The sequence below is a fragment of the Haliotis asinina genome, chromosome 6 (assembly GCF_037392515.1).
Source record: "Haliotis asinina isolate JCU_RB_2024 chromosome 6, JCU_Hal_asi_v2, whole genome shotgun sequence".
Lineage (NCBI taxonomy): Eukaryota > Metazoa > Mollusca > Gastropoda > Lepetellida > Haliotidae > Haliotis > Haliotis asinina.
In genome coordinates, this window is record NC_090285.1 from 43145298 (window position 1) to 43159655 (window position 14358).

Here is a 14358-nt window from a genome sequence, read left to right on the forward strand (position 1 = left end):
AAGCTGAAAACACATGTTAGAATTAAAGTATCCAAGACTGGTATATAAGTACAACGATAAAAGTACCAGTGCAGGAGAAATACATTTGCGAACACCGCAACTCCACGCGGCTGGAAACGATGTTCATTGTCTAACTTGAAAATCGGGCGTAGGTGGTTGTTGAAAGTCGAACGTCGAAGTGAGTGAGTGAGTTTAGTTTTACGCCTCACTCAGCAATATTTGGCCTGTAAATAATAAAGACTGGACCAAATAATTCAGAGTTCAACATCATGAGAATCGATCTGAGCGATGCTTTGGAGAAACGCGTTCATTTATTATAGCTAATAATTACCAATACTCGCTAGAAAAATATCTTAAAACATAAACGGTATCGAAACGTAGATAATATCGGTTTCAGAGCATCTGATTGTAAAGATTTTCTGGTGTGTGGTCGAGGGTTGGTATCTATCGCGCCCTCACACACTGACTTGCAGTTCAAAATCATGTTTCACGACGTCACTCCTTGTACAAGTTTAAATTCATCCTCACTGAGTCTTGAATTGGGACGTTCAAGGTACTGAACATGTGATTAGCAGCTACCGCTGCATCACTCATCAACTCATCACCATGGTTACGTGGTCCATGTCATGGCACCGGCAGGATTGAAGATAAAACGAAACGTGAATTCAACCTCGACGAAATCTACTGAACCTATACTGCCCCCGCACACGGAACATCGTCATTGAAAGAATGCTTGCTGGAGATTACCAATCTTCTTTGCCAGGCGTCATGCTGCCACGATATCATGGCTTGCAGCTCGTTGCAACCAAACACATATAACAAATGGTCGTGCTACGTCGTCACCATCACGCTCAGCGTGTCCCTTATGTAAACGTCACCACTTATATAGTAGTATAGACATTACCTTCTTCTAAACTGGTGTAAAACACCATGCACTAACGTCTATCTGTGTACGAGTTATACATGTTTGAAAATGCTACAGATTTCTCGTCTATGCGTTTCCTTTTTGGGGGGATGGTATATTAATGTCGAATTTAAATATAGTTTTCGGAAATCGCTGCCTTTCGCTAAAACATACACCAGAATCGCCATTTGTGATTGCCTTCTATGGTGCATCTGTATGTGTATGGTAAGTGTTATGGCAACGTCCGCGTGATCCCAAACTGGTATGTTCTGTATGCTGCGCTTCCGAGGCTGCTGCCACAATGAGATCCATTAGAGGCTAAACAGTCCTCAGATGTAGAATAATACTAGTTTGAGTGGTAAGGCAACTTAGGTTATATTGACTCCCTGGCAACAGCGATCGATCGATTAAGACTGTTACACAGGCAATTCCACATTTGTCACCACAGGATGACTGTCGGGGATTCCATCCATGTAGGTCAATATTCAAGTTTCCATCTTAAATGTCATACAGTTCGATACGTGTCAAATATTTACTATCAGCTTCTGTCGCTACTTACTGGAATGGTTGTTGAAACTCGCCGCAAAATGTTTATCTGTATATAGGCGGCTCCTTAAGTCAATTATATGGAACTCAGACTGATTTCACGTTATGGGGATTTGAGGATTTACATATATCGCCACTTAGTCGAAGGGGAAAACATACTAAACTGGCAAATATTGAAAAGTCCAGATCAAGTCAGTTTAACTTAACGGCGTTGGCGCTAAGAAGGTTGTGATACCAATATTTACGCATCTGTAACAGGTGCGTGTGGCGTTTTGAGGAAGAGGTGCAGTTTCTGTAACTGTAATATATATTCGGTAAAGCAAGCGAAAATATAGAGACAAAATAAAAATACATAAACCACATAATTTTTCGGAACTTGCATCAACTTCTGAAAACATACATTGTTTACAAAAACGGAGGTGGAAAAGACTACAGAATATGACCTAACAACATTGTGGATCGCTTAGTTTCAAGTAGATCATTGTAGATGGACACGAAAAGCCCGTTTCACACTGGCCCTTGTTTTCATGACTTCGTGTTTCATTTCGCTAATGGAGACTAGACAAAGTGTATTAAATAAGCTAGACAATATGACGTCCCGGGCTCTCATATTAGACATTATTTAGTCCCGTTATCGTTCCCAATGGTACTGATAAAACGCACAAGCACTTACACTATTATCGCTCTGCAAAACACTGAACTGTCATTACTGCCATCGTGAAACATTATCTAGTTAAACAGGAATTATTCTAACAAGGTTAGGTGCAACCGACCACGGGAGCTACTATACAATAAAACACTCAAACACTAAAATCCTTGAATTAATTGTGAACGAGCACGCTTTAATGTTTACTCTGTTTCGTTGTGTGGATAGGTAAAAACGCGCAGTATTGTATGTAGTGGGTTATGCTATGTTTGGAAATGAGACTGAAATTCGCCGAGCTGAATATGATATTCAACCATTTGTCAAATCATGAGCTAAACGATTCTTTCAAGTTGAATTTATCCTGGATAGTCTCGGGATTTAATGCACACACACGCACAAACACACTAATGTATGTATTATTGTTAGCTCATCTGACCTGATGCCAAAAGAGCTTAAGGCGTGGCTTGTTTGTCTACTGTTTATTGAGGATAGTTCATTTTCTCAAAACCGTAAGTAATGAAGGTGTTAGACTTGCTTGTCGTGAAAGGCAACTAAAGGCATCGGATGATCAGACTTGGTCGATACATGTAATCACATCCCGATTGTGTAGATCGATGCTCATGCTGTTGATCACTGAATTGACGCCCCCCATGTAGCTATAATATTGCTGAGAGCGACGTTAAACCAACCAACCGTTACAGATTTGAAACCATGAAATGATTTAGAGCTTTGAATCCAATTCAATTTCTGATGCTGCTGCTATTAACAGGCCATGGTTTTGTGGGTTTTGTTTTGCCAATTTGTAATGACTGAAGATTTGTTGGAAAATAACTTGATGTAATACATGCATTACATTCACACATCAGTCGCACCATGTCTATGACATTAATGCATCAGTGTCATATCACATACATGCCGTTAATACGGCAGTGTCATATAACATCAAGACATTATTACATATGTCATACCACATTATCACTTCTGATACATCACGCATACAACATTATCACATGTATGACACCGGGTGCAGGACATTATTACATCCCTGAAACCACATCCAAATAACACCTCCATTTCTCATCCCATCTGTGATACCACGCACACAACATTATTACATCCGTAATGCCAAACACGTTATCATGTTAAATATCACATCTACATCTACATCCACAACATCTGTACATCCGATAAACCACATCCGACACATTATGCATGAGTTCAACACACCCATTTCCTTATCCCATCTGTGATACCATACACACAACATTATCACATCCGTAATGCCAAACGCGTTATCATGTTAAATATCACATCTACATCTACATCCACAACATCCGTACATCCGATAAACCACATCCGCCACATTATGCATGAGTTCAACACACCCATTTCCTTATCACATCTGTGATACCACGCACACAACATTATCACATCCGTAATGCCAAACGCGTTATCATGTTAAATATCACATCTACATCTACATACACAACATCCGTACATCCGATAAACCACATCCGCCACATTATGCATGAGTACAACACACCCATTTCATTATCAAATCTGTGATACCACGCACACAACATTATTACATCCGTAATGCCAAACGCGTTATCATGTTAAATATCACATCTACATCTACATACACAACATCCGTACATCCGATAAACCACATCCGCCACATTATGCATGAGTACAACACACCCATTTCATTATCAAATCTGTGATACCACGCACACAACATTATCACATCCGTAATGCCAAACGCGTTATCATGTTAAATATCACATCTACATCTACATACACAACATCCGTACATCCGATAAACCACATCCGCCACATTATGCATGAGTACAACACACCCATTTCATTATCAAATCTGTGATACCACGCACACAACATTATTACATCCGTAATGCCAAACGCGTTATCATGTTAAATATCACATCTACATCTACATACACAACATCCGTACATCCGATAAACCACATCCGACACATTATGCATGAGTTCAACACACCCATTTCCTTATCACATCTGTGATACCATACACACAACATTATCACATCCGTAATGCCAAACGCGTTATCATGTTAAATATCACATCTACATCTACATACACAACATCCGTACATCCGATAAACCACATCCGCCACATTATGCATGAGTACAACACACCCATTTCATTATCAAATCTGTGATACCACGCACACAACATTATCACATCCGTAATGCCAAACGCGTTATCATGTTAAATATCACATCTACATCTACATACACAACATCCGTACATCCGATAAACCACATCCGCCACATTATGCATGAGTACAACACACCCATTTCATTATCAAATCTGTGATAGGTACCACGCAAACAACATTATCATATCCGTAATGCCAAACGCGTTATCATGTTAAATATCACATCTACATACACAACATCCGTACATCCGATAAACCACATTAGCAACATCATGCATCATGCATCATTATCACATCTGTGATACCTTGCACATGGACAAGATTATCAGATCAGTAATATTATCACGTTTATACCACATCCCATAAACTACATCTGCGACACTATACATCCATATCACACGCCTGTTCATCCCAACACGTTGTATTGTGGTTGAGATTAAGCGTGAGGATCGCGGACAGATGAAGATACGGGGTGTTGATTAGGACTTAACTTTTATGAGCGTTCTTATGTGTCTTCCTGCTAGTTAAAAGCAGAGATCCACCGACCCAGTATATCAATAACATTGAATAAACACAGATACATTACAAATCACAATGACATTTTGCCTAATCAGATCAGTATTGATCAGGGAGTCTGGTAAAATCCCCAACCAGTTTGTAAATGCGTTATATAAGGGTATATGGCCTGGGTTCTTTGTGTAATTCTAATATAAAACTCACAACGCATGTAACCATAGTTTTTTTGTAAACAACAATGTAACTAGTATAGCAAATTTATGTTTCCAGAATTAAAAAAAAAACTTTTCACACAATTAAACATTTATGTTTAAAGCCTCCAACATGCGGTCACCCTGTAGATTAGTCTGTCTCGCAGTGCCTGAACCACATGCATCTGCAGTGATAAAGCCCTAAATGAAGCAAGCTTTCCTCGGTCCGCCATCGGACTCATGTCGTCATCAGTAGCGACGCAATGGCTACTCAGCTCTGTCTGTTCTTGTACTGATAGTATTGATCGTCGACAAAGGATGAGGCCAACAGTGAATTAGACATGTATGTCTTCTCCAGTCTCCCTCATAAACTGGGCACAAAATTGGCAGCCTCAGTGAAACGTCACCACTGGGAGATACGTGACTTATCAGATACATATGCTACTTGGTCTGGGTGGGTGGGGTTAATTAACATCACAGATTCAGACAAGTCCTCCAAAATGGCCTTTGACCCTTGGTAATCTTATATACGTCCACGTATAACAACTGACCAGAGCATTACTCGGCATATGCATTTCTACATTTATATAGGGTTCTTACAGAAACACCTGCAAAGGGAGCGTAGTATGACAGGGACCTGAGCTACAAACGATGAAAAATGAAGTATGTCTTACTACTATCATGAAGTTACATTTCACAAATGAAGCGGTCATGTTATAAATAGGACAATACGATCCACTCCCTTGTGACTACCATACGTCTTCCAACTGAACCCACCACAAAAACAGCTAACAACCCGTTGTACACACAGCTACTGATCATCTTTCACCCGCAGTACCCACCAGTCTTAAACTCAGACTACCACCTATAGCACGCCCAGTCACAACACCCATCCTCTTTTGCACCTACAACCCAAACTCCCAACCTTCAGTTGTTTCATCCCAACCTTCAATCGCCTACAACCCAAACTCCCAGCCTTCACCCACCCAAAACCCACATCCCTTATCCACCAACAACCCAACCTCCACCCACCCACAACCCAAACCCCCTTCCCTTATCCACCCACAACCAAAACTCTCACCGATCACCCACCCCCAACGCAAACTTCCACCCTCAATCCACCCACAACCCAACTCCCCATCTTTCACGCAACCAAAATCCAAAGCACTCTCCTTGACCCACCAACAACCCTATCCTTGACCCACCCACAACCCAAACTCCCATCTCCCATCCACTCACAACTCCCATCCACCTTGCACTACCAGAGTATGAAAAATGTGTTCGGTAATTCAAACACGTATCATAATCAGCGGTGCTGTACGTCTCAGATCAGACATGTATAAACTTGTAAGTCTACCAAATACGTAAGACATACAAGCAACTTTCTAGAGGTGATGGACAGGAGAGGTGAATCTGTTTTACATCGGCAATACATTTGCCATACAGCCGTACGCTATTTAACAAAACAGGATCTACATATAACCCTTGCCATCATTACTGACGTTTTTCAACGAGACGGGGATTTTGGCGTTACAGTCGGTGTTACGATTACACCAATGGTAACATTGTACTAGATACTCAGGGACATACAGATGATGGTTACATCACAGAAGGTGCACCGGCGGTGATAAATGATCTATAACTCACCACCATCTTGTGATATTGCCTGACCACTGACCACTCAGAGCAGGATGGACAAGTGCTGCCTCTCTGTGATGTTACTATCGATCCACGGCTACAGTTGGACCGCCTCCCATCACGTGGTAAAAATTCCTTCATCAGCTAATCTTTTCCTCGTTTACTGTTATACGAGGAGATACAGTCTGTGTGCAGTGAAAACGTAGCGGTGAGGTTTACTTTAAGCAAAAAAGTAAACAAAATCAAAGTGAAAGTAAGATTGCGAATTGTCTTATTTATACCTTGCCAATTGATTATTTAAGTCTCAGAACTTTATTCAACTCGGACTAAACGTTGTGACACCATAGATTCAAATCGCTATTATTGGTTGTATGACAAGGAGGTAAGCGCAGCAGTCAGAACACTGAAACAAATGCACGCACGTTACGTGATGAACGTTAATTTAGACAAACCCCGTTCTCATTGTTTCATTTAATGTACATACCCCCTTTGTAATACAAACCTATACTCTTAATTTCACTCTATCAGATTAACTTTTTCGTTTAAAGTGGAAATCATCGATACGGTTTCACTGCGAACAGACCACACCGGATTGCTTGGTGTACACCTTCCGAGATATATTCAAGCGGATACATGGCGTACAGCTAACTGAGGGAGTGAACTGTACTCCGAATTGTGGTTCTGCTCATTAGATTTGTAGTATACGAAATTGCATCACTTTGGTGATCAACACTAATCGATACAAGCTGCATGAACTGGGTCATGGTTGAGAAGAGTACTAGAAAGGCATGGATGCCGCATACAGAGTCGGTACAAAGCCCTAGCTGTGCATGCTTTAGTGAGTTGGTATATACCTCCAAGTTACATGTTTACAACTGTGTCGTATACACAGTTATGGGATGCACAGTTGTCTGGTATGCAGCATTAGAAGTAATAGAACTATTTGCTACATTCTGTTAGAAACATTCAACATATTTATCATATACCATTACGAAATAAAGTTTTAATATGCTCATGTTGTTGATCACTGAATCGATTATTTACAGACCGCTACCATATAGCTTGAATATAGTTGAGTGCGGCGTTAAACAATATACAAAAAACAAAGTTATTAAGAACTGATCCGTTGTTACACAGACAGTTTATAAATTGACGCATTTACCATCTTAAATATGATCTGATAATGCTGAAATGAATGTGTGATTTAGCAACCAGGCAACAGAAAGAATACTCTTGAAAATGAGATTTGACCTAAAACGTATGTACGTTATCAAAGCGTTGCAGGGGTGGAAACAGTATTTAAAAAATTAAAAAAGCTGGAATATTGCTCAGTGCGACGTAAAACAACCAAGCAGCCAAAACACTTCAGACTTAATGGACCAAAAATACCGGTGTAATTCCAGGGCTCGATTTAAGAGATGTTAAACGAAATGCATCAGGTGCAATCTAAGACAAAAAACCCAAACAAACCAAACTAGTTGCACCAGACAAATTCAAGATCTTTATTGCAATGTGCAATGAAAGAAATATGCTTTTGAAATATTTAGATGTTTTATTCAAACGTTTACCCACACAAAAACTGACCTGCACCTGGTGCAAGTTTGACTAATAAGTGGTTGGCATTATTTAATATTGGGTTGCACCAGTGCAAGAAACAGCACTAAATCTAGCCCGGAATACTCATACCAAATACTTCAAAATCGACAATCGTTTCTGCTCTTTTGTATTTTATGATACCATCAGACATGTGTCTTTACTATCAGTTGCACGTGACTCCGTGTGATTAAACCACTTGAGGGTTACACACGCGTGCAATATTAATGGATATACACCGCGTGAACTGGGTGTTCAAGTGTTGATGGTGCAGCTTGGCGGGTCTCTCAGTAATATCGCGTCCTTGTAGGAGGAATGCCCAGGTGATGCAAATTTGAAACGTTTACCCTTAAAGTGAAACTGATGATATTCTAAACAAGGAAGTATGTGTGAGTGAGTATTGTTTTACGTCGCTTTTAGCAATATTCCGCTAACGTCACGGCGGTTGACACCAGAAATGGTCTTCACGCATTGTACCCATTTGAGGAATTGAACCTGGATCTTCGACGTGACGAGCGGACGCCTTAACCACTAGGCTGCCCCACTGCCCATGGGGTTCGAACCAAGACAATGCCTTTCTTCACGCTTAACGGGCCCCACCTGTACCAAAGCGTCTCATGTGACTAAACCGCCACTCTATGGGCTTTAAGTTGTTTTTGTTTAAAAAAAGGCGTCTTAGGGTATACGTTCCGTCAAATCGACACGACACTGTACAGGCAGACACAGCGCAATGTATGTAACGGGTATATGAACGGGTACAGATGGCAATACACAACAGGATTAAATGAACTAGTAATAACGAAGGCAGTCACAGTTTCCGATCAAAATTTGACAATTTAAGCACATTTACAAACACTTCCCCACATATTACAACCAACGATGATTAGTATAAACAACTGGTGGCATATAGAGATAGTAATATATCACAGCATTAAATGAACGAGTCAAGACCTGGCTATAGTCACAGTCCGATCAAAGTTTGATAATACCCTCATATTTACAAACACTTCCCCACACACGACAACCAACGGTGATTAGCATAGACAAGCTAGCGGCGTGACAAGACTCCATGTCAGGTATCAGCGTCTCGTGTAGCGGTTCAGTGAGTCCGCCTTCCTGAACAGGTCTTGCAGTAATGCCGACAGAACTTCGATCAGATACCGATTCGCCTGCCCTATGTACATTTGTAACAACAACACCACATGTCACAGCCGTACACACTGCAACATACAGTCTCACCTGTAAGTCAAGGTAAATCCACAGCTGTCATCTCCACGTTCATCCTCACCGAGTGTCGTTTGTTTTTACGTTCTCTGCTATGGCGATGCCGTGTTTACGTTCTCCTAGCCGGTTCAGTGAACGATCTCACTCCCCTATTCTTTCATACAATGAAAGAATCGATCAGTAATGGAAATGAACGAAAAGACAGGTAAATCGAACATTCTCGGCATGATGAAGTTCATCTCAGTTGCCAGGTTAGTGATGCAGTGTCATTTCAATATTGGTTTCGGTAACCCTCACCCCCTTCGTCACTTTACTGTATTGGTTTTCCATATCTTTTGTTACCAGTTATTTCAGCGTGTACGCACATTACGAGTGCTGCGCAAGTCTATGCAGGTTGTCCCGGGTGATATCTTCAATGGCTCACACTGACTTGTGTTTATATTCGAGTGGTCAGATATAGGTGTGTGTCATAGGGTCATTACCATAATAAATGATAGTACAAATAAACTGCCGCTATACCCGTCTGACGAAACTGCACCAAACTCTAAACAACACGTATGTGAAATCACGGTATGGTATTGATTGTGTAAAACTTATGCTCTTGCGAAATCTTGCGAACAGAATATTTGACAAGAGTCTGTTTGAATAGATATACCAATGTACACCGTTATGGACAAAGTCAGTGTGTCCTCTTGGCGACAGAGATTTATGGTTTGCTATTCAAGGCTAAATGTTTCCACACAGTATATCGAAACAAAAGTCGTTTCTGTGCTGTGTTACTCTCACGATCACCCGATTATAGCTTAATGTCTGTAGAAATCCTGGCCATGACCGCGAATAAGCTCATTAGATATTTGGGTAGCTGTTTTCATGTGAACAAACAATAACAATACAAATTTTAGTGAGCCTTGATGTTAAGCGCCATTTCTGGTAGAAGTATTGTATGGTGGTGGGAAGGCACGTGGCAAACGTTAGCCTCTTTGATGAACCCACGAATACAAGCGTAGAACTATAATAAGACAAACAGGGATTCGAACTCGTGCCCAAGGGGCGCAACTCTTTACAGCAAATTATGGTGCCTTCGAAACTGGCCTGTCATGGCTCTCACAGGGAAAAAGTGTTAAGGAAACATTAAGTTCCCTTTTAATGTAAATATCCTATTTCAAAACAATTTTCTAAACCGTCCGCGTCATGCTGAGATTTACAAAATATTATTCAAAATGCAATACACCGCCATTGTTATAGTTATTGTGTTTTATTACAGTTTGTCTATGCATTACACGGTCCTGTCTTATATGTCCCAGAGAGGCGAATATACATGTGCAGTTCACGAACACAACAGTATCCATGATGCTGAGGAGACTCAGACGTGTCACTGATATATAATCCATAAGGCAATACATATACAATGATAGCGTGAATGAGTCGCAAGTCGATAATCCAATGTTCAGTTACCCAATATATGCATGAACAGCAGAAGGCGGATTCAGTCCTGGATTCTCTGGGGGACTGTTATGGAATACTTTCCATATCCACCATGCACGGCGAGTATTAAATGTTGGACTTTACCGGTCTATAAGAAGTATACGCTTGATGGTGGCTAGAAATTAAACGAAAACGGAATGTTTAGTCCATGGTTATATATTTGATACGGGTACAGCATTATGGGTCCTAAGTTTGTGGTGTTTCGAGGAGAGGTTTCAGTCTAATGTCGCTTTAAGTTTTTAGCTGAATCCAATTTTCCAGCGTCCATATACTTTTGCTGGATCTGCGTGTATCAGTGTTCGTAGTCAGACGACTTACAGTGAGGGAGTGACACCGATACTGACAATATATGTGTGAGTGAATGAGTGGGTGAGTTTAATTTAAACGTCGCTTTTAGCAATATTCCAGTAATATTCCGGCGGGGGCACCAGATATGGGCCACACACATTGTAACCATGAGGGATCTAACACGGGTCTCCGGCATGACAAGGGGGGCGCTTTAAGCGTTAGGCTACACCACCGCCCCACCTATTTCAACGGTATAACCGTGCTTCGACGATATCAAAAGTAGCTCGTGGTATTGACCATTCGTTTGTTGTCAACTTGATGATATTAGCAGGGCAGTGGGGGTAGCCCGGTGGTTAAATCATTCTCTCATCAGGCCGAAGACCCGGGTTCGATTCCCCACATGGTAAACTATGTGAAGCCCAAGTCTGGTCCCCCGCCGTGATACTGCTGGAATATTGCTGTATGAGGCGTAGATCTACACTAGCTGACTGATCATGTTAGCCACGTTTCGCGATATTCTAGCCCCATTCTTTCTATGAACGTCGAAATAATATAATTAATCAAATATAGATCTCGTTTTACGTCTATATTTAGGAACAAACCTGTCCAAAACAACTACAAACTGTCTGTTGCTACTACAACCGCATATTAAGAGCAATGTAAACACAATCTACTTCATAGCAGCTCTGTTCAATGTATGTAATATGACTGAGGTGTGCTTGCTTTCTGAGCAGATCAAGACATCGTGTGAACTTAAGGAACCAAGCAATATTGGCAAATGCTGCTAACTAAAACACACTGGTTCTGAAAAATAAAACAAACTGAATAGCAAAAGAAACGCAAGTTTCGTAATAAAATGAAATCTCATAAAAGTAAACGTCCATGTTTATGTCTTCTATTTAATAAAGAGACAAAAAACAAAAAAACAAACGAGAGTTGCGTTTATTTTGCTGTTCAGTATTTTCAGCGAAAGAAGGTATACACTTTACAACCGAACCTCATGTGCCTTGTGTTGCCATTTGCACGTCACCTGTTGATAGGAACATTTTGTCGCAACTGACACCTAGACTGAATACATAAAATCAGGGTTTAGTTAGTTACAAAGACTTTTTAACCACCATCACGAGTGTATCACTCACTGACTAAACACCATAATTAGGGTGAATCCGTGATCGCGAATAAACGATTATACCACCCTGGCGCATAATACAGCGACTGCTTTAGACATCCGTGGGCCTGTAACAACTTTGGGACAAAACGGGTGATAAAACAAATCGAAAACAGACAGAAAGAGCAAATGCCGAAACTTAAAGGAACTCGGACATAATGAAAGATAGAAAGCAGGCACAGAAGTATAGAAGAAGAAAAGATCTAATGAGAGTGTGAAAGAGTTCCGTTTTACGCCGCACTCACCAATATTCAAGCTATATGACGGTGGTCTGTAAATAATCAAGTCTGGACCAGACAATCCAGTGATCAACAACAGGAGCATCGATTTGCACAACTGGGAACCAATGACATGTGTCAACCAGGTAAGCTAGCCAGTTAGTCGCCTCTCACGACAAGCATAGTCACATTTTCTGGTTTGCTGAAGGCCTGTTCTACCCCGTACCTTCACGGGTCAGATCTATAGAGAAGGCAGAAATTTAAATAGAGCAGCAGAACGAAACTGAAACAGAAAACAGTAACGGATATTTAGAAACGGAAAAAAGATCGAAAGATATGTGTCATAGACAGAAAAATATTGTTAAATATTTCTCTCTCACTCACTGTCTCACACACACGCGCGCGCACGACAAAAGACTGAACATCCTTAGCACAGATAATTTCTTGTATTAATATTCGAATCTAAGGAGAAGGAAGAAACGGATATGTAGAAACAGAAAAAGAACACTGACAAAGAGATTTCAGTAACTGATAGGCGAAAAAGGAAAGAGATTGAATCTGAATACAGTAACGGGTGTATACTAATAGAAACAGAACTACATCACAGAAATGGATATTTAGAAACGGAAAGAGACTGAATCTGAAAGCAGTAACGAGTATGTAGAACGGAAAGAGATTGAACCGGTAGGTAGGAGCTGAGAGGGGTAGAAACCAAAGACAGGAAAAGATCTAATAAACAAGACTGGAAATAAATGACACATTCGACTGCTAAACAGATTTCATCACTGCCAACTGCCTGCTAACAATACATTTCCTCACTCACACATTTCAGCCGAGCAAACTCAGAGACCCTGCACAACACAGTGAAAATCTAGCATGCTTAATATTTGATAATTCACATTTTAACAACCACACTTAACCCCTTAACCATGATGACACGTGAAGAGTACTGAAGGACTAAACGCCCTTTTCTTGGCATTTCTAAGTTCTTGCACTATTTCAACTCAAAACTCAAAATAAAATCGAAGATTCAACGGAGCTCGGAAGAACCCAAAGGCCATTCATTATTGACTACCTGAAAGACAAACTAGATGACTGTCTGAATGTCTTTATTGTCTTAGTCCCAAGGACTACATTTAACCTGTCACACGCCATTCTTCTTTCCGTTTTGTTTTTAGTGTGTATGTTTAGTCAACTGCAGTGCAGTGACGTATTTTTCTCTTTCCAGGTCAGCAAGCAGGAACTTGAGAGAAAGAGAAAAAGAGATCCCCTCGATGGCATATGTGCGTTTTACAGCATAGTCTCCTATATTCACCCAGTCTAAACCAGCCTAAAGAACTTACTTGAATGTGTATTATACGCGTTGCCAAAATATTTCTATGCAGGAACAGTCGCTGAAACACAGCAGACTTAAGGTTCAAAACACACAGATGATACAGTATCAAATATATCATTACAGAGTAAGGCAGTGGGGTAGCCTAACGGTTAAAGCGTTCGCTCGTTGAAGACCCGGGTTCGATTCCCAACATGGATACAGTGTGTGAAACCCATTTTTGGTTGTCTAACAGCCATATTGTGGAAAACAGATAAAAGGGGCTAAGCGAAATACTGTTACTCAGAGAGAAACCACATCTTTAAATCCACCATTATGCAAGGTACATGCCAGTTTGTTTGATAGATAGTTAGACGAGTGGGAGGACACTGTCGCCATTGTGACCACCTGAGCTACGTGGATATATAGTC